This window comes from Pleurodeles waltl, chromosome 10 (assembly GCF_031143425.1).
Source record: "Pleurodeles waltl isolate 20211129_DDA chromosome 10, aPleWal1.hap1.20221129, whole genome shotgun sequence".
Taxonomy (NCBI): Eukaryota; Metazoa; Chordata; class Amphibia; order Caudata; family Salamandridae; genus Pleurodeles; species Pleurodeles waltl.
In genome coordinates, this window is record NC_090449.1 from 558411550 (window position 1) to 558435958 (window position 24409).

Here is a 24409-nt window from a genome sequence, read left to right on the forward strand (position 1 = left end):
GACTTGGAGCTGAAGTTGCTGAAGAAAAATGGCCCTTGTAGACATTTTGTTGCAGTTACAGCGTTTCTTGGAGCAGGCTGTGGTTGATCGGAGGTCAGAGGATGCTGAAGTTGTTGCAGAGGATTCCTGAAGGAAACTTGCAAGCAGAATCTGAAGAGAACCCACAGGAGAGACCCTAAATATCCCTGAGGGGAGATTGGCTACCTTATCAGGTATGGACCTATCAGGAGGGGTCTCTGATGTCAACTGCTGGTACTGTCCACTCTGAGCCCTCCAGAGTGCCCCCACACCTTGCAAAGCAAGATGGCTGAAGTCTGGGACACATTGGAGGAGCTCTGGGCACCACCCCTGGGGTGGTGATGGACAGGGGAATGGTCACTCCCATTTCCTTTGTCCAGTTTCCAATCAGAGCAGGGGACAAGGGGTCTCTGAACCAGTATAGACTGGTTTATGCAAGGAGGGCACCATCTGTGCCCTTCAAAGCATTTCCAGAGGCTGGGGGAGGCTACCCCTCCCCAGCCTGTAACACCTATTTTCAAAGGGAGAGGGTGTAACACCCTGCTCTCAGAGGAAATGCTTTGTTCAGCCTTCCTGTGACTGGGCTGCCAGACCCCAGAGGGGCAGAACCCTGTCTGTGAGGTGGCAACAGCTGTAGCTGCAGTGCAAGCCTCAGAGAGTTGGTTTGGCAGTACTCAGGGTCCATGATAGAGCCCCCAGGATGCATGGAATTGGCTACCCAATACCAGATTTGGAATGGGGGGGGGGAATTCCATGATCTTAGACAGATTACATGGTCATATTCAGAGTTACATTGTGAAGCTATATATAGATATTGACCTATATGTAGTGCACACGTGTAATGGCGTCCCCACACTCACAAAGTCCAGGGAAATGGCCCTGGACTATGTGGGGGCACCTTTGCCAGTGCAAGGGAGCCCTTGCACTTAGTAACTTTTCACCTACCCTTCAGCAAGTGAAGGTTTGACATATTGGTGACTTATAAGTTACTTAAGTGCAGTGAAAATGGCTGTGAAATAGTGTGTGCACTATTTCACGCAGGCTGCAATGGCAGTCCTGTGTAAGTGTTTGTCTGAGCTCCCTATGGGTGGCAAAAGAAATGTTGCAGCCCATATAGATCTCCCGAAACCCCAATGCCCTGGGTATCTAGGTACCATATACTAGGGACTGATAAGGGGGGTCCAGTATGCCAATAAAAATTGTTAAATTAAGTCACTGGCCTACAGTGACAAATTTAAAAGCAGAGAGAGCACAAGCACTGAGGTTCTGGTTAGCAGAGCCTCAGTGACACAGTTAGACACAGGCATACATTTTAATCCACAAACTATGAGCACTGGGGTCTTGGCTAGCAGGATCTCAGTGAGACAGACAAAACACACTGACATATAGGTTTTTATCTATGAGCACTGGGGTCCTGGCAAGCAGGATCCCAGTGACACAGTGAAAACACACTGACACACACTCACATACAGGCCAATAGTGGGGGTAACCATGCTAGAAAGAATATACTTTCCTATAGTAGGCCACGAAAGGAACTGCCCCAAAACACTATCTGGACACATCAAAATTATCAAATACAAAACTACCTGTTTTTGCGGGGGCACCTGCGTTTTTGGTCCTGGGCTCAGCAGCCATCTATGGAAACCTAACAAGCCCAGACATATCTGAAAACTAGACCCCCGAGGGAGTCCAGGGAGGTGTGACTTGTGTGGATCACCCTAATGTTTTCTTACCCAGAATCCTCAGCAAACCTCAGATTTAGCTAAAAAATCAAAAGTTTCCCACATTTCTGTGTGGGATCACCGCACTGGGAACAATTTCATACCACCCAATGTTCCCCTCAGTCTCCCGGTAAAAATGATACCTCATTTGTGTAGGTTGGCCAAGTGCTTGAGACAGGGAAGAGCCAAAAGCATGTCAAAATTGAGGGGGAACCAAAGCGGGTCCAAAAGTGCTGTTTGAAAAAAAACATTTTTAGGCTGACTAGTGCAGCAGAATTTTTATTGGTATAGATGAGACAATGCTGGGTGGTAGGAATTTTGTGGATTCCTGCAGATTCCGGAAGGTTCCATCACAAAAATATGGGAAAAATTTGTGATTTCCAGCAAAGTTGGAGGTTTGCAGGGCATTGTGGGTAAGAAAATGGTGAGGGTGCACGTGAAACACCCAGATGTTTAGTTTTCAGATGTGTCTAGGTCTTGTGGATTTTTCTACATGGCAGCGTCCCAAAGTCCATAAAGTGCAGCCCTCACCTTTCCAAGTGGGACGATTTTGAGAGTTAGCCAAACTCTCATGGCCCAAATGTAAAACCAAACCCAAAATAATCAAATGTCTTCTTGCTTGCTGTGGGATAAGATGTTTTACTGTGCAGGGGACAGCTGAAAGAGTGTTACCCCCTTCAGTTGGGGTGGGGCATAACCAGGCCCACACTGGTTGGTAGCCACTACCCCACTATTTTCTTTTTTAATTCCCTGGCATCTAGTAGACTTTCTGCCCCCCCCGGGGTGTGAAATAGAGGTAATTACCCCATATGGCCACTGGTGGGCAGAACAACTTTGGCCCCATTTATTTGGGGTGGAGGTATGGCCATACCCCCACCCTTTTCTTTTGGAAAAAAACTTCCCTGGTCTCTGGTGGGCTTTCTGCCCCCCCCCCCTTGGGGGCAGATGGGCCTTCCAAAAATAGGTGGGCAGATATGGCCAACAGTAATGTGCCCCGATGGGGAGCGACCCTTACCGAGGGGGCTGTCCCTCTAAAGAAAACACACACATACACACATACAAATCCCTGGTGCCTAAGTGGTTTCTGCCCCCCGGGGCAGATCAGCCTAATAGAAATGCACCGATCTGCCCCCAAGGGGAGCAGAAATAGCCAAAAATAAATTTGCCCCCAAGGTGAGCGACCCATAGCTAAAGGGTCGCTCCCCTTGTGAGAAATTGGTGCAAAAAAAAGTTGCTGGTGCCTAGTGGTTTCTGCCCCCTTTGGGGGAAGATTGGCCTAACAAAAATCAAATGATCTGCCCCCAAGGGGGCCAGAAATGGTCTAAATAAAATTTCCCCCTCAGGGGAGCGACCCTTGCCTAAGGGGTAGCTCCCCACCTCTAAAAAAAAAAACAAAAAAAAAAAAAAAAAGATCCCTGCCACCTAGAGGTTTCTCACCCGGGGGCAGATTGGCCTAATAACAATAGGCCGATCTGCTGCTGGGGGGCAGAAATGGCCTAAAATAAATTCGCCCCCTGGGAGGCGACCCTTGCCTAAGGGGTCACTCCCCTTGTGTGAAATTGGCACAAAAACATAAATCCCCGGTGCCTAGTGGTTTCTGCCCCCGTTGGGGGCAGATTGGCCTAACAAAAATCAGCCAAACTGCCCTCACGGGAGGCAGAATGGTCTCAATACAATTTGCCCCCCAGGGGAGCAACCCTTGCCTAATGGGTCGCTCCCCACCTCTAAAAAACGAAACAAAAAATTGATTATCCCTGGCGCCCAGAGGTTTCTGCCCCCCCCGGGGGCAGATCAGCCTAATAACAATAGGCCGATCTGCCCCCAGGGGGGCAGAAAAGGCCTTGAAAAAAATTGCCCCTCCGGGGAAGAGACCCTTGCCGAAGGGGTTGCTCCCCTTATGCCAATTTTTATTTACAGAAAAATCCCTGGAGTCTAGTGGGTATTTCAGAAGCCAGATCGCTTCACGATCCGGCTTCTGAAATGCTTTGAGAGACTTCAAAGGGAAGGAGATTCCTTTCCTTCCCTTTGAAGCCTCCCAGGCCCCATTACATGATCGGAAGAAAAATGCTTTGCATTTCTCTTCCGATTGCGCTGGAAGCTGAGCTTCTAGTGCGAAAGAGAAGTGGCCTCTGATGAGATCAGCGAGCGAAAGTGCAATGATGTCATCAGACGTCACTGGGGGGGCCGGAGTGGAATGGGAAGGGCTTCTCCTTCCATCCCTGCCTTGTGGGGGTGGGAGGGAAGCCTAGCGCTCCCTCCGATCTCCATGCTGAAGGCGTAATGGTTATGTCCTTCGCACAGGAGCACTGTGCCGGTGGATGTTACTGTTACATCCCGGGCACAGAAGGGTTTAAAGTAATGTAGAGATTGTCATCTGCCAAGATGTACATACAGTGCAGGCCATGACTATGAAACTGTGGGCTATAACATTGTTCCCTTGGTGTTCCAGAGTGGCAGCTAATGTTTGTGTCAGCCATGAGGTGTCCAAGGGTGTGTCTCCCATTATCACTGGATAATCAACATAAGTATCAGTGTCTCTCCTATCTTCCAAACCAATACTGTGCATTTCTACTGTCAACACATGCACAGTGCAGGCTATGGGATGTAGCTCAGCTATTTAGCAAATATGTCCCTTGGCACAGTGCATGTGGGGTCAGTGATGTCCTGTTGTCTCCTACTGGGTCCTACTATGACATCCATGATCTGCACTGTCTGACTGTGTCTCTGCCCCTTTTAGGCCATTTCTTATATTTGGTACAGACATGATGGTGGTGTGAGTCAGTGAGTGTTGCATGTGAGGTTGCACTACATTGACTATGGTTCTACTTCTAACACATCTGGCACATGGTATGTGTTGGTGATTGATCTCATATTTCTATGTGTGTGAGCCACTGCGTCAGTCAGTTACCTCTACACACTACAGGTAAGTTAGGTATGTGTTGATGAGATGCAGTAGGTATTGGCGCAATTTGTGTGGTGTTTGATATTTGTTCTGGCAGTGATTAGCACAATATAACTTGAGACATCTGTGCCTATTTGGAAGTTACATGACATGGGCATGGTGCTATTGTTTGTTCGGTGTAATGTGTGTGTGATGTGTACATAGTGGTCAACCTGAGGCCACTTGTAATGGTCGGTGTAGTTCTGCTGTTTTCAAAGTATACATGTCTGCACCTGTCCTTCCTGTGGTATGCCTGTGAAGTTGTGGGTGTGTTACGTACATGTGGTTGTGTGTATTGGTGTTGTACACTGATTGTGCTGTACTAGAGCATGCTGCATATGTGTTATCACCTGCACATGTGCGTTACCCTGGCCATATGTTACTGCAGTGGTGTTTGTCTTGTGTGTCCGACAGGGTTGGGGTGTTGTGTGTACATTACTAGATTTGTAGACTTACCCACAAGTAGGCCATTTCCAAATTGTCCATTCTGGAACTGTTCATTGATCGTGCTGTGCAGTGAATATGTAGGAGTCATGGACACTCCCAAGATTCTTTGCCAAAATGGATATGAATAATCCACGGTAGTCCAGTATGCCCTGCACATTAATGGAATGCCTGTGCTTGCGATTCTGGTATAAGTGCTCTGTTGCTGCAGGTGGTACGAGCCGGACATGGGTGCAGTCCATTGCACCGAGCATATGTGGGAAGCCATAGATTTGATAGAACCCCTGTTTGTTCTCCTGCTGCTTTTACTGGGTGTTGGGGAATCTGATGTGGCGGGGTGTCAGGGAGGTGATGGTGTCTAAGACCTTTGGCAGGAATTAAGGGAATGATGGCTGCGACACACCACCAACCAGTGCACCCATTGTTTAGAATGAAACACTTTCCAGCATGTGCAGAACAGCAAGCAGCTTTGTTATAGGTGGTATGTTGTGTGGGGTCTACAGGCTGGCTGCAATTTGCGGCTCATCGTGGTGCAGCAGGTGTATTATGGCTTGCCGGTTCAGTCTATAAGTCCGAATGATGTCCAGGTCCCTGAGGCGAAGGTGTGTTGTCCTGGTTCTGAAGACCCTCTCCTGCCTTCTGTGTTGCCTTTGTGGGCTGCGTTGTGGTGGTGGTGATTGCTGGAGTTGTTGCTGTCCTCTGCGCGTCTAGCAAGCTGTATCAGTATCACCTCCATCTTCTCCTGTGGGTTTTGATGTTGCTTCTGTTTGTTTTCCATAAGTAGTGGTGTGTTTGCTCCATTTCAGCACCTGCCCTGACCCAGGCATTACATTTTGATCCCCAAAACCCAAATCAGGGTTTGAGTCATTTTTTGGGTCCGCCTCCAACCCGTGCATCTTTTTTGACCGGGTGGATAAATATGGCACTAGGGTGTTTGAATCATTTTTTGGACAGGTACGCCTACCTTGCATCTCATTGATGCAAGGAGGTTTCACCCATCCGAAAATTTGCGTTAACACCATTATTTGGATGTTAGAGGGGTCTAGCGTCAAAATATAAATAAGGAGTTAAGTTTGCACTGGATTGGCGTAAAAACAAATTACGCAAATCTGGCACAAATAGAGTATAGCTATGCCCCTATGTTTTTCTGTTATTGTGAATGGAGAATGCATGTGTATTTATTTTGAAATGACACACACTAAGGGGACATGTGACCTTCATACATCCCTGAAATGTTTGTAGTTCACCAGTGAGTATTATGTTACATTCTGGGTAAAACCACCTGTAGCATGTTGTAGTGTTTGTGCTACATTAGAAAAGTCTTTTTTGGGTGAAATTTGGGGTTAGTTTTCCAATTGTCACTTTCAATGTTTTGGTACATTCTTGCACACACCTTTGCAGACACATTCCTATTTGTGATTGTTAAGACTTTTTGTGTAGGTTTCCATTGCTATGTAGGCAATCCACCACTAATTGGTGGGTGCTACTTATGTCCCGGGGTCTGTTCTGATCAATTTCATACTTCAACAATACACACTTCTGCATTGTGTATCATCAAGATAGTGTTTATAAAGATTTTGAGGCATTCACAAGTCCAGTGTTGCTATGCAGCTACAAGTCTGAGGGTAACAGAAATGTCTGTGCCTTACCTCCTGTTCCGGGGACGACAGGATTGATTTCTATCTTGGACCTTGCCCAGGAGCAACATGAGGACTGGTTGCAGTGAATTCATGGCAACAAGATACATGGAAAGCTTTCAAAAGGTAGGTTTTGTGTTTATATAGCTGCCAATCTGACAGCTCAGGTGTGGAGGTGTAGCCACCACAGTTACGTCAATGGGACTGCGCATCATGATTGGCGTATTAGTAAAAGGGGCGGTCGTTCTGCTGCCAGCTGCTCTAGCCTATGGTGGGGGCGACGCAGTGACTGATTCTTGGCGGTGATGGTGGACCGTTGATGCTTTTTCACCCATGCTCTGGCTGATATCTAAATAGGGCGGGTGGACCATCAAACCAGTGGGTGGTTTTACCCCTGAAAAGTTGATTCAGAACTATTTCCGCCAACATGTAAATCAGGCCTGTAGCGTCTTGCATGTTTTGGTATGGGACTTTTCTGGCTTCAAACAGACTGTGTATCAGTGTGATGTTATCATTAGAATAGAAAGTAATGAAAATGTTGTTTAGAATGTTGGGGGGAGTTCAAGGGTACAAGCAGAGGAATAAAGATGTGTGATCGACAGTTCCATGTGTGGCATATTCATTGGCAGGTACCCAGGCTGGGTAGGATGCTACAACTGCTGCCAAGCTGAGCTAAAGGAAAAAACTGATACACACTAGCAACACTAATAGTGGATGTGCTCTTTGCTATATGAAATATAATACTTTCTTAGAACCCTTTTTCTATGTTTTATCTAGTTCCATCCAATTATAGACATTTGCATGCCTAGTTTCCCTTTGTAGTACAAAAATATTGAACTGCCACTTACTTCAAATGAAGATTCTCTCAGAATGTGTGTTTTTCACCACATAAAACAGGTATTTTTTTAACATATATTTATTTATTGCCTTCCTTATCTAGGCCCTTATATAAGAAAAATGACGCACAACTGCGCCAACCCAGATGTGCGTAAAAAAATACTGCCACCTAATGACATTCCCTTGCGCCATCCGTGCACCATATTTAGAAAATGATCGGCGATGGTTCAAAGGAAACGTTAGCGTAAAACAAATTGCGCTAACTATTGCAACGTCCTGTAAAGAAAAATGTTGCTAATGCTGCAAAAGTGGCATTAGAACAATTAATGGCACTTTTTTTTACAGTACTTGTGTTAGCACCAGATTTTCAGCATTAGCACAACAAAAAGCCTAAAAAAAATAAAAAAATAAAAAGAACCCAAGATGGAGAATGCAGGCCACAAGAGACTCCAGAGAGACCCCAATCAGCCCAGTACAAGCCAGGATGTACCAGCAAAATCCCAGGAGGAGAAAAGGAAACATAAGTGTTGCTTCAGTGAGGAGGAAAATGACATTTTGGTCGAAAGGTGACAAAGCATCAACACCCGCTCTTTGTCGCCTCCAAAGTGCCAGTAGGTAGGATGGAGGCTGTATGGCAGGCAATAGTAGATAAAGTCAACAGTGAGGCAGAGGTGAAGAGGACAGCCACGGAGTGTAAGAAGCACTAGGTTGATTACAAGTGCAGAACTAAAGACCAACTGGCCAGGAACCAAAAGGCAGCACTGCAGACTGGAGGTAGAAGTTCCGAAACCCAGGAGGGCCTCGATGAGCTGGAGGAGATGGTGGCAGCAGTCATGCCAGAGGAGCTGGTCACCAGAATAGCAGGACAGCGCTGACTTCCAATACCTACCACAAATGCACGGTAAGTTGCAGTGGGGACAATCGTGAAATTCCAAAATGGCAGAAGGGGGAGGCACATAGGACACACTGAATGCATGCAATGGGGTCACATCAGAACACATAGGCCCTCATTATGATCCTGGCGGTGAGTGATAAAGTGGAGGTAATACTGCCAACAGCCTGCCAGTAAGTTCTGCCAAATTATGACCATGTCGGCGATAACTCCCATAGACAGCCAATGTACCACACCAACCGCCACGGCGGAAACACCAATCACCACGGGGGTAGTCAACAAAAGCCAGGCGGGATACAAAGTACCACCCACCATATTATGACACACAAAACTGCCACCTTTTCCTGGGCTGTACCAAAGCCAACAAAAGCCTGGAGGAAACAGAGCTCAGAAGTGAAAGGACTCACCATTGAAGACACAGGGAAGAACACACGCCATGGAACCCGAACTGCAAGTCTTCCCGGTGATCTTCTACATTATGCTCCACCTGGAACACCAACGCTGACGAAGACGAGGACAGTGATTACAGGCACCTAGCACACAAGGAAGGGTGGGAGGAAAACAATGACACACAAACGCACAACGCACACCCGACACACACACACACACCATACAAACAACCAGCTGCACACGTAAACCAATGGCACATGACACACGGCATAATAATACAAGGACTACAATGCTGGAGTAACAACAATGTATTAGCATAGCAAAACCCACCACACAAAGCAAGTATAATAATAACTTTTATTCGGTATGAAAAAATTCATCTATTACAATAAATAATCTCCAATACATTTGTTAAAATTAGCAATAGAACCATAAATAATGAGAACACCCATCAGGAATAAAAACATATATAACCACATACGTAAAAACAATAAAATAGAAGGATTCATTCTAAAAACTCTACATTGTTACGCCAAGTAATAGCTCCCTTCAGGAATGATCCCAGCCCCTTCCACACCAATACATCTGAGGCCATCTGCAGGCACATAAAAGCCGGACGATATTGCACAAAACCCTTGGGCTTTAGGAGAGGTAATAGAAAACAAGTTCTGAATGGTGCATAAAAAACACAAAACAAAGTAAAATGGGGCAAGGTCTGTTGGGACACCCCATCACAGGGGCAGGGTCTAATACATTTGTCCCCATACTGACCTAACAGGAAACACAAATTACTTCTAATGATCCCCAAACAGAAACAGGTTATGAGAGACCTTTCCCTCACATCCTTAATCTCTAAGAGATAGCGCTCAGGTCCTACCCACATCTTTAGCATAATGAAATCCCTGATCGATTTTTTCCCTAAGGCCTCCCCCTCCCTCCTATTCTTCTGGATTTTTTAAAAATTCTCCTTAACCCATTTCTTATCACACCTGGTCAGGCCTTCAGGATAATCAACCAAATCAGGCCGCCCCAAATCATGAGCCATCTTCCTTATGTGCATCAGCCAGGGAATATTCTTTACATTGTCACAAGCCAGACAATCCTTTAAGATATTCCTATTCAGAGTGGCATGCTCATTAGTCCAAATTGAAATCCATAGCAGAAGGGGAGCCAACTGAATGGTGTCCTGGACAAACTCAAGCTCCAGCTCCAAGTGAAGGCTGAAACCAGGGATATTTTGTCCAACTCCCAATAGCCTTCTACAGAACCGATTTTCTTCCACCGTAAGGGGTCGGGAGTCCCTATACCCCCAAAGTGCAGCACCATACAGCAGGACGGGGAGGAATTTCCGCCTATAAATTTCAAGCCAGGGCTTGATGGGTTTACTACCTACCCTTACAGCAAAGTCAAAAGTTGTGCCAACTACTGCATGAAAAAGCGCACCCCTTCTGGCAATACAAGGTTTCCATGATCCTTTCTCATCAAAAATAATCCCTAGATATGGAAACTCATGGACCCTACTAATAATTTGATCCTCCACCCTTAGCTCCCCCACACTACTCAGGGGTCTTCCACACACCATAAAATGAGATTTCTTAAAATTGACCTCTAAACCCAAAGCTGACGTAAAGGAGGCATAAGCTCTAACTGATTCCCGGAGACCATTCATAGTACGGGCCATAAAGACTGCATCATCCGCGTACGTTAGTACAGGGATATCAGTACCATTCACCTTTGGAACATCCCTACAATGTTTCATCAGAAAATCAGACAATCCATTTGTATATAGAAGGAACAAAGTAGGAGCCAGAACATACCCCTGGCGCACACCCCTTGAAAGCTTAAAGGCCTCTGAGCATTCCCCATTCAACCCTACCCTAACATTAGCAATCGTCCCAAAATGTAAGTCTCGGAGCATCTCTACAATATTAGGATCCAGCCCTAGCTGATTTAATCTTTCCCATAATATAGACCGGTTCACCTTATCAAAGGCAAAGCTAAGATCCATAAAAGCAAGATAGAGCGTACCTTTCCTAGCCTGCGTGTATTTACCGATCAGCATCAATAGATTAAGACATTGATCTCGCGTGCCAAGGCCTTCCCTGAAACCATACTGATCCCGGCTTAAGATATCATTCCCTATCATCCAGGACTCCAGGCGCCTTAAAATAATCCGTCCCAAAATCTTCACCGAAGAGTCCAGTAGAGAAATAGGGCGGTAGGACTTAGGATCATTCCGGTCGCCCTTTTTAAACACCGGGACAATACATGCCAGTCTCCAAGAGGCAGGGATACCCACAGTAACTGCTGCATTAAGGACATTTAAGAGAACAGGTGCCCATAACTGGGGGTTCGCTTTATACAGATCCATAGGGATCGAATTCGGGCCCGGGCTTTATTGCATGCACTACTCTGTATCGCATCCATAACCTCCTGGAGCGAAAACCTAATTGCTAGGTTGGGAGCCATCTCATACTCATTTTCCTGATTATTTCTCAGGGGAGAACCCTCAAAGATACTACAAAAGTGAGTTACCCATGCTTCCGGGGCGATGTTACAGCCAAGGCCCTCAGATGTGTCTGTTCCAAAGGAACCTCTATTTACCACTCTCCAAAACAAGCCAGGATCCTTCAGAGCTATGGCACGTTCTAACTCTTCCCAGGCTTTATGTTTATGTTTAATCTTGCTATCCCTCAGGGCCCTCTTGTATTTCATTCTAGCTTCTTTTATGAGGACCCAATCTCTAGGATGTTTCTTAGTGGCCATCTTCAGGTTTGCCCTTGCATCATAGCAGATCTTGTCATACCAACCACAATTACGTTTACTAGGTTGGCTGCTTACTGAAAAAAGGCAGTCTCTCACTGCTGCATTTACTATTGTTATTGCATTCATAACAGTTTTAGGATTAGGGGCCTCCGTCAAGAGTGTGTCCATAAATAGATCTAAATTTTTCCCCACCACCCTTTCAACAATTTTTAGGGAACCCACTTGCTTCCACCCAAGCCGCCTACCCTGGTCCTTTAGCTCCACTACTACCGGCCTACCTCGCCCCAAATTACGTAGGGCCCCAGGGAGTTCAAAGGATACTATAAGGGGATTGTGATCACTGAAACTCTCCCCCATCACCTCTCCCCCAGTCACCAGGTCTTTCATACGTGGAGACATAAAGATATAGTCAATAGTGGATTCAAATCCTCTTCCCACATAAGTTGGGAGTTGATGAGTGCCTGCGGCTTCTATATCACACACATTCAGAAGACCCAGCTTCCTGAGTTCCTTGATTAGAACCCTGCCTCTGGCGTCCTGCAGACCGTCCACTAAATAATCCTCACAGTTAAGAATAAAGGGATTAACCACAGTACTGAGCCTCCCCAGCTTAGCATTAAAGTCTCCAGGGACAATAGCACAGAATTCTAACCCCATCTCCTCCATTCTGTATTTCAAAACCTGAAGAACGGAAAACAGGGCCCCAATTTGGCATCCCATATCCCATACAGCATTATAAAAGTTAACCAGTAAAATATTAAAATCATTAGAGAAAATTACCCATACCAGCAATATACCTTGGTGATTGCAGTTAATTTGAAATGCACCCACTATCTTAGAGAGGCGAATTAGGGTAACCAAGCCACCTTTTGAGCGGCCACCAAGAGACTTCACAGCTGGAATTGCAAATCTGTTGTACCCATCCCACACAGACAACCCCTCTGACCAGGTTTCCTGAAGCATGATCACATCAAAATTCGTCACACACCTAATCCACGCCTTACCAGATAATTTAGCATTATAGCCCGCAATATTCCATGAGATAAGTTTACACTGTGGGGGCACCTCTTCCCGTATAGCCAGGGTCTTGGCGCATTGTCAATCCACCCCTTCCAAGGATAGATTACTGTTAGTGACAGGCCTTCTGCTGGTTGCCTGGTGACTATTCTGACCCAGGGGGGGAAACCTGCCAAAGCCCGAAAAAACCCCGGCACTCAATCGCATGTGGTCATAAAAATAACCCAAAAGGACCATGCCAATTGTACCAGGTCTAAATACAGCAGGGTGGTAGGTAGAAAGGAGCCTTTGACTCAAGGCTGGGTATCTGACATTTATAATAATACAATCATCATCCCCCACCTTATTTTGGGCCCAACCCATCCAATTCTTCCTGCAAACAGAATATCGTTGAAATCCTTACATGAGAAATCACAATTCTTACACAACCAATATCCAGCCTTGTTTATGAGTTGAGCCGTGGACTCAGTAACCCCAGGGGCAAGAGCAGGAACATTTGTTAATACCACCACATAAGGGGCACAAGCTGGGGGGAGATCCAAACAGGTCACTTAAGGCCTGGCTGTCTGGAGATTCAGATTATTATTCCCAACCAGCTGTTGGTCAGCCCCCCCCTGTTGCCACAAATTCAGGATCAGGCTGCCTACTACAGCTAGGCCTATTGACAGTCCTATCCGCCCTTAATAAAGAAGTCGGTGCAGCCGGTGCAATCTCAGCATGAGCGCCCTGTCCCCCAGAATTTCCAGAATTACCCAATAGCTGAGATGATTTGCCCAGAGGCCCCAATGGCCCTGCAGCATCCTCCGGTAGGAGCAACTCCTCACAAGGATGAGATCGTCTGGGCGGGGCCACACATCCATCAATACAATGCCTCCCCTGACTACCTTGCACAGATATCAAAGAAACTGCCTTTTCTATGGCCCATAGTTTCACCACAACGGGGGATAAAATCTCCAGGATCATTTCACAAAATGTTGAAAAAAAAATAGTAACATCACAACCCAGCTGCTGGCAAGGTGCAGGGTCACTACTCGTACCCTTAGGGAATTCCAAGGGGGATGTTTTCGATTTGGGAATCGATTTCTTTAAGGCCTTTTTTTTCCTTGGGGGTGGCCTGCATTTTTCCAGGGGGCAGGCCGGGGGAGAAGATAATAAAAGTCTTTTGCTTCTTCTGGAAGGGCCTTGGCCACCAGAACCCTCTATAGTCTCTATTTGCTCAATTTGAGCAGGTTCAGCAGTAACCATAGCAGTACCTTGGTCTCCCGCCGGATAAGTCACCTCCACATCCACAACTTCACGAGTACCACTATCTATTGGGGCCAGACGCCAGTCCTCCAGTTCCATTGATAACCTCCTTTCTGCCAGATCAATCTCCTTTGTTACGACCCCGACAGCTCTTGCAAGGAAGGAGTCCAATGTGGTGGTACCACTTCCCTGTCTACTGCTGCCACAACCCCCTCCCATGGGGCCAGTTAACGGACCTTTTTTCCTGCCCATATTAGCATAACGTTACAATAACGAAATAACAAAACAAAACAGACTAAAAAATTGAAAATATTAAAAAACCCACTAAGACTCACTAAGAAGGCTCCAAAATGATCCCCAATATATAGTGAATATACAATAGTCAACCTTTCACTGGAGAGGAAAGAGGGGTGGCCCAGCGGGCGATGCGGGAGCGCGAAAACAAATTTAAAGGGCTCCTGCCCGAGTCTGTGGTGCTGCTGGTCGCCTCCTCCTTCTGACGTGCTTCCCGCGGATGCGGGAGCGCGAAACAGATTTAAAGGGCTCCTGCCCCGAGTCTGTGGTGCTGCTGGCCGCCTCCCCCTTCTGACGTGCTTCCCGCGGATGCGGGAGCGCAAAAACAAATTTAAAGGGCTCCTGCCCGAGTCTGTGGTGCTGCTGGCCGCGTCCTCCTTCTGACGTGCTTCCCGCGGATGCGGGAGCGCAAAACAGATTTAAAGGGCTCCTGCCCCGAGTCTGTGGTGCTGCTGGCCGCCTCCCCCTTCTGACGCGCTTCCCGTGGATGCGGGAGCGCGAAAACAAATTTAAAGGGCTCCTGCCCGAGTCTGTGGTGCTGCTGGCCGCCTCCTCCTTCTGACGCGCTTCCCGCGGATGCGGGAGCGCAAAACAGATTTAAAGGGCTCCTGCCCCGAGTCTGTGGTGCTGCTGGCCGCCTCCTCCTTCTGACGCGCTTCCCGCGGATGCGGGAGCGAGAAACAGATTTAAAGGGCTCCTGCCCCGAGTCTGTGGTGCTGCTGGCCGCCTCCCCCTGCTGATGCGCTATTCGCGGATGCGGGAGCGCGAAAACAAATTTAAAGGGCTCCTGCCCGAGTCTGTGGTGCTGCTGTCCGCCTCCTCCTTCTGACGCACTTCCCGCGGATGCGGGAGCGCGAAACAGATTTAAAGGGCTCCTGCCCCGAGTCTGTGGTGCTGCTGGCCGCCTCCCCCTTCTGACGCGCTTCCCGCGGATGCAGGAGAGCGAAACAGATTTAAAGGGCTCCTGCCCAGAGTCTGTGGTGCTACTGGCCCCCTCCCCCTTCTGACGCGCTTCCCACGGATGCAGGAGTGCGAAAACAAATTTAAAGGGCTCCTGCCCGAGTCTGTGGTGCTGCTGGCCGCCTCCTCCTTCTGACGCGCTTCCCGCGGATGCGGGAGCGCGAAACAGATTTAAAGGGCTCCTGCCCCGAGTCTGTGGTGCTGCTGGCCGCCTCCCCCTTCTGACGCGCTTCCCGCGGATGCGGGAGCGCGAAAACAAATTTAAAGGGCTCCTCCCCGAGTCTATCGTGCTGCTGGCCGCCTCCTCCTTCTGACGCGCTTCCCGCGGATGCGGGAGCGCGAAACAGATTTAAAGGGCTCCTGCCCCCAGTCTGTGGTGCTGCTGGCCGCCTCCCCCTTCTGTCACGCTTCCAAGTATATACTTGCTTTGTGCAAGTATATACACATGTCCATAAAGGGCCAATGCCCAGTCCAAAGTCATCAGGGCACACAAGGCCACAGTGCACAGTCCAAGGCCCAACCTGTATCCTTACACATCCAGAGAGAAGAGTGCAGGGGCATCATTTTGCAAGTGGGAAGGCACCTCAGCGGGATGGGGGGATACCTCAGCCGATTATGGGAATGTCCCCACTGGTTCTGGAGGGGGATCCTTGCCCACTGCTTTGTCCTGGGAAGTGCAAGGCCACAGTCTCTGAAGTGGGTGATTTGCCCACTGGTTCTGGAGGGGGGCAACATGCCCATTGCTTTGTCCTGGGGAGTGCAAGTCCACAGTCTCTGAAGTGGGTGTTTTGCCCACTGGTTCTGGAGGGGGCTCCATGCCCATTGCTTTGTCCTGGGGAGTGCAAGGCCACAGTCTCTGAAGTGGGTGACTTGCCCGCTGGACCTGGAGGGGAAAGCCCGCACAGCAGCCCCTGGAAGGTGGCCTACATGGCATCCGCTGGGGGTGACGGCTGCACTTTGGTGGTGTTTGGAGGAGCCTCCTGTGCAGCCTCTGTACTGTCTGATGGCTGCACTCCGGTGATAGTTGGAGAAGCCTCCAGGGCAGCCTCAGCACTGTCCGATGGCTGCACTGTGGTGGTGGTTGGAGAAGCCTCCTGGACAGCCTCTGCACTGTCCGTTGGCTTCACTGTGGTGGTGGTTGGAGAAGCCTCCTGGGCAGCCTCTGCACTCACTGATGGCTGCACCTCCACAGCTGATGGTGGGGGCCCGTGACAGCTGGTGGTGGTGGCAGTGTCAGCCTGACAGGTTCCGCTGGCGCAGAGTGCCTCGTCTCCTCCTGTACATGGGGCGTGGATACTGGTAGGGTGGATGGGATCTTCCACTCTCTGCCTGCTGGTGCAGGCCCCTTCACACTGTTCCCTGGTGGTGCAGGCCCCTTCACACTCTTCCCTGGAGGTGCTAGGTCCTTCCCCTTCTGTGATGGAGATCTGGTATCCTTACCATCATGAGGAGGTGGTGCTACCACTGTCCCCGTGGACTGTTTGGCTGAGCTAATGGGCTGTGACCATGGTACCCTGCCCATACATGCAGGATGGGGGGAGGGGCAGGGAAGACGTCAAATTGGGAAAGAAAAAGCTTTTTAGGGATGGTGGGGTGGGAGCAGGGAGGAGAAATGGGAGTGGAGGATGAGGGAATGTTTGTTGGAGGTGTATGTCTGCTGGACTTGGGTGCAGGTGCATGGGCAGTATGCTGATGTGAGATGGGTGGCTGTTGGGTGTGTGAATGCTTGCGTTTGAGTCCTTCGGGGGGTACAGACAGGGTGGGAGAGGACACAGGGGACGCGTGCATGGATGTTGTGGAGGTGTCTGCTAGTGAGGTGTGTGTGCTGCTTGGTGTGGTGATGCTGGTGGTGGCTGTTGGTGCAGTGCATGCAGGTGTGAGTGTGGGTGTGACTGGGGGAAGGTGGAGGAGGAGGTGGAGGGGGAGACAGTGGAGGCAGTGGATGTTGTTGTGTTTGCAACTGTCTGTTGTTTGTGTGAGTGCCTGTTGGATGAAGTGTGGAGCCTGTGTTTGCCTGTGCCACTCCTATGTGTTGTCTTGTGTGCATGCTCATCATTCTGTGTGCATGGGATGGGTTGGGGTTGAGGAGACTGGGACTGGGAAGTGGTAGTTGGAGGGCAGACGGTAGAAACAGGGACAATGGCTGCCATCAGAGAGGAGGCATAAGCCTGAATCAATCTCTGTTGGCCCGCCAATCCACCATGGAAGCCCTCCAGAAATGGATTGCATTGCTGCATCTGGGATGCCAGCCCCTGGATGGCATTCACAATGGTTGATTGCCCAACAGAGATGGATCTCAGGAGGTCAAAAGCCTCCTCACTCAGGGCAGCAAGGCTCACTGGGGCAGGGTCTGAGGAGCCTGGGGCGAAGGTGATGCCCACCCTCCTGGCAACTCGCTGATGGGCTAAAGGGAAGGCGGTGCTGGTACGGGGGTGGCAACTGTACCTGCAGCTGGGGTGGTCACAGAGATGTCCGACACCACCAAGGAGCTCTCATCGGAGGAGGTATCTGAGTCTGTGACGTCTCCTGTCTCCAAAGTGGTGCTCCCCTCGCCCTCCATCCCACTGGTTCCCTCAGCGTTGGTGATTCTTCCTCCTGGGTCCTGTGGGATGCAGCTCCCTCTGTCGCCAGTTCTCCTGCTCCTCCACCAGATGATGATAATGCACACAAGGACAGGACAACAGAACAAAAAAGGGGGAGAGAGAAAAAGGAAACACTGGGTCAATTACTGCACCAACACCACCGTTGGCGTACACAGCACCCTCACACAAGGGGAACAGGCCTAAGAAATATAAATTGCATTACCAGTGAAATGGCTACTCACCAAGGCATGATAAGAAACACACACCACCAACTGCAGCACACCTGGGACCCACGATGCCCTGCCTGAAAGTAACTACTAACAAGCTAGGTTACCTGTATTTGACATGCAACCGTTACCCTAGAGATGACCCACGCTGCAATGTATGGCCTGCGTAGGAGGCTGGCCTGGCTTATAGTGGGTACCCGATGGTACTTACACCTTGTGAAAGGTCCAGTTATCCCTTATTAGTAGATTAGTAGTGTTCTAGCAGCTTAGGCTGATATAGGTAGCTATAGCAGAGCAGCTTAGGCTGAACTAGGAGACATGCAAAGCTCCTACCATACCACTTATATCCTATAACATTGTATCATAAGAAACACAACACTCAGAGTTACTAAAAATAAAGGTACTTTATTTTAGTGACAATGTGCCAAAAATATCTCAGAGGATATACTCCCTTAAGAGGTAAGTAAAATACACAAAATATACACACAAACCAAAATCAGGTAAGTAAACAGTTAGAAAAGTAGTGCAAACATTGTAGAATACAATAGAGTGCAATAGGCCTAGGGGCAACACAAACCATATACTAAGAAAGTGGAACACGAACCACTTAGGGACCCCTGGCCTAGTGTAGTGTGTAGAAGGTCGCAGGGAGTGTAAGAAAACACTAAGGGCCATATTTATACTTTTTGACGCAAAACTGCGCCAACGCAGTTTTGCGCCAAAAAAATTAGCGCCGGCTAACGCCATTCTGAAGCGCCATGTGGGCGCCGTATTTATTGAATGACGTTAGCCGGCGTTAGCCGCCGGCGCTGTCTGGTGTGCGTTAAAAAAAACGACGTACACCAGGCAGCGCCAGCGTAGGGGGAAAATGGCGTATGGGCGTCCACAAATGGTGCAAGTTAGGCTGAGGCAAAAAAATCGCCTCAACCCGATTTGTGCCATTTTTTTACGACGCCCAACCCCCATTGAAATGACTCCTGTCTTAGCAAAGACAGGAGTCATGCCTCCTTGCCCAATGGCCATGCCCAGGGGACTTCTGTCCCCTGGGCATGGTCATTGGGCATAGTGGCATGTAGGGGGGCACAAATCAGGCCCCCCTATGCCACAAAAAAAGTTTTAAAAAAATACGTACCTGAACTTACCTTAATGTCCCTGGGGTGGGTCCCTCCATCCTTGGGTGTCCTCCTGGGGTGGGCAAGGGTGGCAGGGGGTGTCCCTGTGGGCAGGGGAGGGCACCTCTGGGCTCATTCTGAGCCCACAGGTCCCTTAACGCCTGCCCTGACCCAGGCGCTAAAATCCGGCGCTAATGCGGGTTTTTTAGACCCGCCCACTCCCGGGCGTCATTTTTGCCCGGGAGTATAAATACGACGCATATGCATCGGAGTCATTTTTTAAGACGGGAACGCCTACCTTGCATATCATTAACGCAAGGAAGGTGTTCACGCCAAAAAATGACGCTAACTCCATGAACTTTCGCGCTAGACGCGTCTAACGCCAAAGTATAAATATGGAGTTCGTTTTGAGTCGAATTTGCGTAAAAAAAAACGACGCAAATTCGGCGCAAACGGAGTATAAATATGCCCCTAAGGGTGTCAAAGATAGCCCATCTCAAGACCCTGAAAAGTAGGAGTAAAGTTACCCTACTTCCCCAGAAACACATTAAAGTCGTGATAGGAGATTTTGCAAAGACCACAACTGACTGCAAAGCACTGAAGATGGATTCCTGGACCTGAGGACCTGTAAAGGAAGGGGACCAAGTCCAAGAGTCACAAAAGTGTCCAGGTGGGGCAGAAGCCCACTAAACCCCGGATGAAGGTGCAAAATGGCTGCCTCTGGGTGGAAGAAGCTGAAGATTCTGCAACAACAGAAGATGGAACTTCTTGTAGGAAAGAACCATCTTGCCTGGCATGTTACCCCCATATTTCACTGTATATATGTTGTTTTAGTCTATGTGTCACTGGGACCCTGCCAGGCAGGGCCCGAGTCCTCATAAGTATGTGCCCTACATGTGTTCCCTGTGTGATGCCTAACTGTCTCACTGAGGCTCTGCTACCCAGACCCTCAGTGGTTATGCTCTTTCTGCTTTCCAAATTTGTCACTAACAGGCTAGTGACTAAATTTACCAATTCACATTGGCATACTGGTACACCCATATAATTCCCTACTATATGGTACTGAGGTACCCAGGGTATTGGGGTTCCAGGAGATCCCTATGGGCTGCAGCATTTATTTTACCACCCATAGGGAGCTCTGACAATTCTTACACAGGCCTCCAAGTGCAGCCTGAGTGAAATAACGTCCACGTTATTTCACAGCCATTTACCACTGCACTTAAGTAACTTATAAGTCACCTATATGTCTAACCTTCACCTGTGAAGGTTGGGTGCAAAGTTACTTAGTGTGTGGGCACCCTGGCACTAGCCAAGGTGCCCCCACATCGTTCAGGGCAAATCCCCAGACTTTGTGAGGACGGGGACACCATTACACGCATGCACAATACATAGGTCACTACCTATGTATAGCGTCACAATGGTAACTCCAAACATGGCCATGTAACATGTCTAAGATCATGGAATTGTCACCCCAATGCCATTCTGGTATTGGGGGAACAATTCCATGATCCCTGGGGTCTCTAGCACAGTACCTGGGTACTGCCAAACTGCCTTTCCGGGGTCTCCACTGCAGCTGCTGCTGCTGCCAACCCCTCAGACAGGTTTCTGCCCTCCTGGGGTCCAGGCAGCCCTGGCCCAGCAAGGCAGAACAAAGGATTTCCTCTGAGAGAGGGTGTTACACCCTCTCCCTTTGAAAATAGGTGTGAAGGGCTGGGGAGGAGTAGCCTCCCAAAGCCTCTGGAAATGCTTTGATGGGCACAGATGGTGCCCATCTCTGCATAAGCCAGTCTACACCGGTTCAGGGATCCCCCAGCCCTACTCTGGCGCGAAACTGGACAAAGGAAAGGGGAGTGACCAGTCCCATGACCCGTACCTCCCAGGGGAGGTGCCCAGAGCTCCTCCAGTGTGTCCCAGACCTCTGCCATCTTGGAAACAGAGGTGTTGGGGGCACACTGGACTGCTCTGAGTGGCCAGTTCCAGCAGGTGACGTCAGAGGCTCCTTCTGATAGGCTCTTACCTCTCTTGGTAGCCAATCCTCCTAACTTGGTAGCCAAACATCCTTTTCTGGCTATTTAGGAACTCTGCTTTGGAGAATTCTTCAGATAATGAATGCAAGAGCATCTCCCTCTTCACCTTCTACCAAAGGATCGACCGCTGACTGCTCCAGGACGCCTGCAAAACCGCAACAAAGTAGCAAGATGACTGCCAGCAACTTGGTAGCACATAATCCTGACGGCTTTCTCAACTGTTTCCTGGTAGTGCATGCTCTGGGGGTAGCCTGCCTTCACCCTGCACCAGAAGCTCCAAAGAAATCTCCTGTGGGTCGACGGAATCTTCCCCCTGCTAACACAGGCACCAAAAGACTGCAACGCTGGTTCTCTGGGTCCCCTCCCATCCTGACGAGCGTGGTCCCTGGAACACAGCAACTCTGTGCAAGTGACTCCCACAGTCCAGTGACTCTTCAGTCCATGTTTGGTGGAGGTAAGTCCTTGCCTCCCCACGCTAGACTGCAAAGCTGTGTACCACGTGATTTGCAGCTGCTCCGGCTCCTGTGCACTCTTCCAGGATTTCCTTTGTGCACAGCCAAGCCTGGGTCCCCGGCACTCCATCCTGCCGTGCACAACCTTCTGAGTTGTCCTCCGGTATCGTGGGACTCTCTTTTGTGACTTCGTGTGGACTCCAGTTCACTTTTCTTCTAAGTGCCTGTTTGGGTACTTCTGCTGGTGCTGCCTGCTTCTGTGAGGGCTCCCTGAGTTGCTGGGCACCCCCTCTGTCTCCTCCTCCAAGTGGTGACATCCAGGTCCCTCCTGGGCCACAGCAGCCCCCAAAAACCTCTACTGCAACCCTTGCAGCTAGCAAGGCTTGTTTGCAGTCTTTCTGCATGGAAATACCTCTGCAAGCTTCATCGCGATATGGGACATCCATCTTCCAAATGAGAAGTCCCTACTCCTCTTCTTTCTTGCAGAACTCCAAGCTTCTTTCAACTGGTGGCAGCTTCCTTGCATCTTCAGCTGGCATTTCCTGGGCTCCTGCCCACTCTCGACACTGTCGCGACTATTGGACTTGGTCCCCTTGTCTTACAGGTTCTCAGGTCCGGAATTCCACTGTTGTTGCATTGCTGGTGTTTGTTCTTCCTGCAGAATCCCCCTATCACGACTTCAAAGCTCTCTGGGGGTACTAGGTGTACTTTACTCCTACTTTTCAGGGTCTTGGGGTGGGGTATTTTTCTAACCCTCTCTGTATTCTTACAGCCCCAGCGACCCTCTACAAGCTCACATAGGTCTGGGGTCCATTTGTGGTTCGCATTCCACTTTTGGAGTATATGGTTTTTGTTGCCCATATACCTATGTGCTCCTACTGCAACCTATTGTAATTCTACACTGTTTGCATTTGTTTTCTTGCTCTTACGTACCTAATTTTGGTTTGTGTACATAAAACTTGTGTATATTACTTACCTTCTTACTGAGGGTACTCACTGAGATACTTGTGGCATATTGTCATAAAAATAAAGTACCTTTATTTTTAGTAACTCTGTGTATTGTGTTTTCTTATGATATTGTGCATATGATATAAGTGGTATAGTAGGGACTTTGCATATCTCCTAGTTCAGCCTAAGCTGCTTTGCCATAGCTACCTTCTATCAGCCTAAGCTGCTAGAAACACCTCTTCTACACTAATAAGGGATAATTGGACCTGGCACAAGTTGTAAGTACCTTTGGTACCCACTACAATCCAGGCCAGCCTCCTACACTTCTTCTTTGTCCCATGGCATGCTGGAGGATACAGAGTTGTTTCCATGCAGAAAGACCACAAACAAGCCTTGCTAGCTGCAAAGGTCGAAGAAAATGGGTGCTGGCTGGGCCCAGGAAGGACCAGGAGGTCTCCCCTTGGAGGAGGAGACAGAGGGGGTGCTCAGCAACACAGAGAGCTCATGCAGAAGCAGGCAGCACCCGCAGAAGTACTTGAACACGGATTTAAGAAAACTGAGCATGGCAGTCATCTCAACACTACAAAGGAGGGTCCCACGAAGCCGGTAGTCAACTCAGCGAGTTGAGCAGGCAAGGACTTACCTCCACCAAATTTGGACAGATGGACCATTGGACTGTAGGGGTCACTTGGATCCAGCTCCTGTATTTACGGGACCATGCTCGTCACGATGAGAGGGGACCCAGACGACTGGTGAAGCAGAAGTTTGGTGCCTGCGTTAGCAGGGGGAAGATTCCGTCGACTCACAGGAGATTTCTTCTTGGCTTCCAGTGCAGGGTGAAGACAGACAGCCCCCAGAGCATGCACCACCAGGAAACAGTTGAGAAAGCCAGCAGTATTAGATGCTACAATGTCGCTGGAAGTCTTCTTGCTACTTTGTTGCAGTTTTGCAGGCGTCCTGGAGCAGTCAGCGGTCAATCCTTGGCAGGAGTCGAAGTGGGAGATGCAGAGGAACTCTGGTGAGCTCTTGCATTCGTTATCTGAAGAGAAGCCCACAGGAGAGACCTTAAATAGCCCTCAGAGGAGGATTGGCCACCTAGTCAGGTAAGCACCTATCAGGAGGGGTCTCTGATGTCACCTGCTGGCACTGGCCACTCAGAGGCCTCCATTGTGCCCTCACAGCTCTGCACTCAAGATGGCAGGGGTCTGGGATACACTGGAGGAGCTCTGGTCACCACCCCTGGGGTGGTGATGGACAGGGGAGTGGTCACTCCCCTTTCCTTTGTCCAGGTTCACACCAGAGCAGGGGCTGGGGGTTCCCTGAACCGGTGTAGACTGGTTTATGCAAGGAGGGCACCATCTGTGCCCTTCAAAGCATTCCCAGAGGCCAGGAGAGGCTACTCCTCTCAGGCCCTTAACACTTATTTCCAAAGGGAGAGGGTGTAACACCCTCTCTCAGAGGAAATCCTTTGTTTTGCCTTCCTGAGACTGGGCTGCCCAGACCCCAGGAGTACAGACACCTGTCTGTGGGTTGGCAGCAGCAGTAGCTGCAGTGAAAACTCCAGAGAGCTGGTTTGGCAGTACTCAGGGTCCATGCTGGAGCCCGGGAGGTGCATTGGATTGGCACCCCAATACCAGATTTGGCATGGGGGGACAATTCCATGATCTTAGACATGTTACATGGCCATGTTCGGAGTTACCATTGTGAAGTCACATATTAGTATTGACCTATATGTAGTGCACGCGTGTAATGGTGTCCCCGCACCCACAAATTCCGGGGAAATTGCCCTGAACTATGTGGGGGCACCTTGGCTAGTGCCAGGGTGCCCTCACACTAGGTACCTTTGCACCTAACCTTTACTAGGTGAGGGTTAGACATATAGGTGACTTATAAGTTACT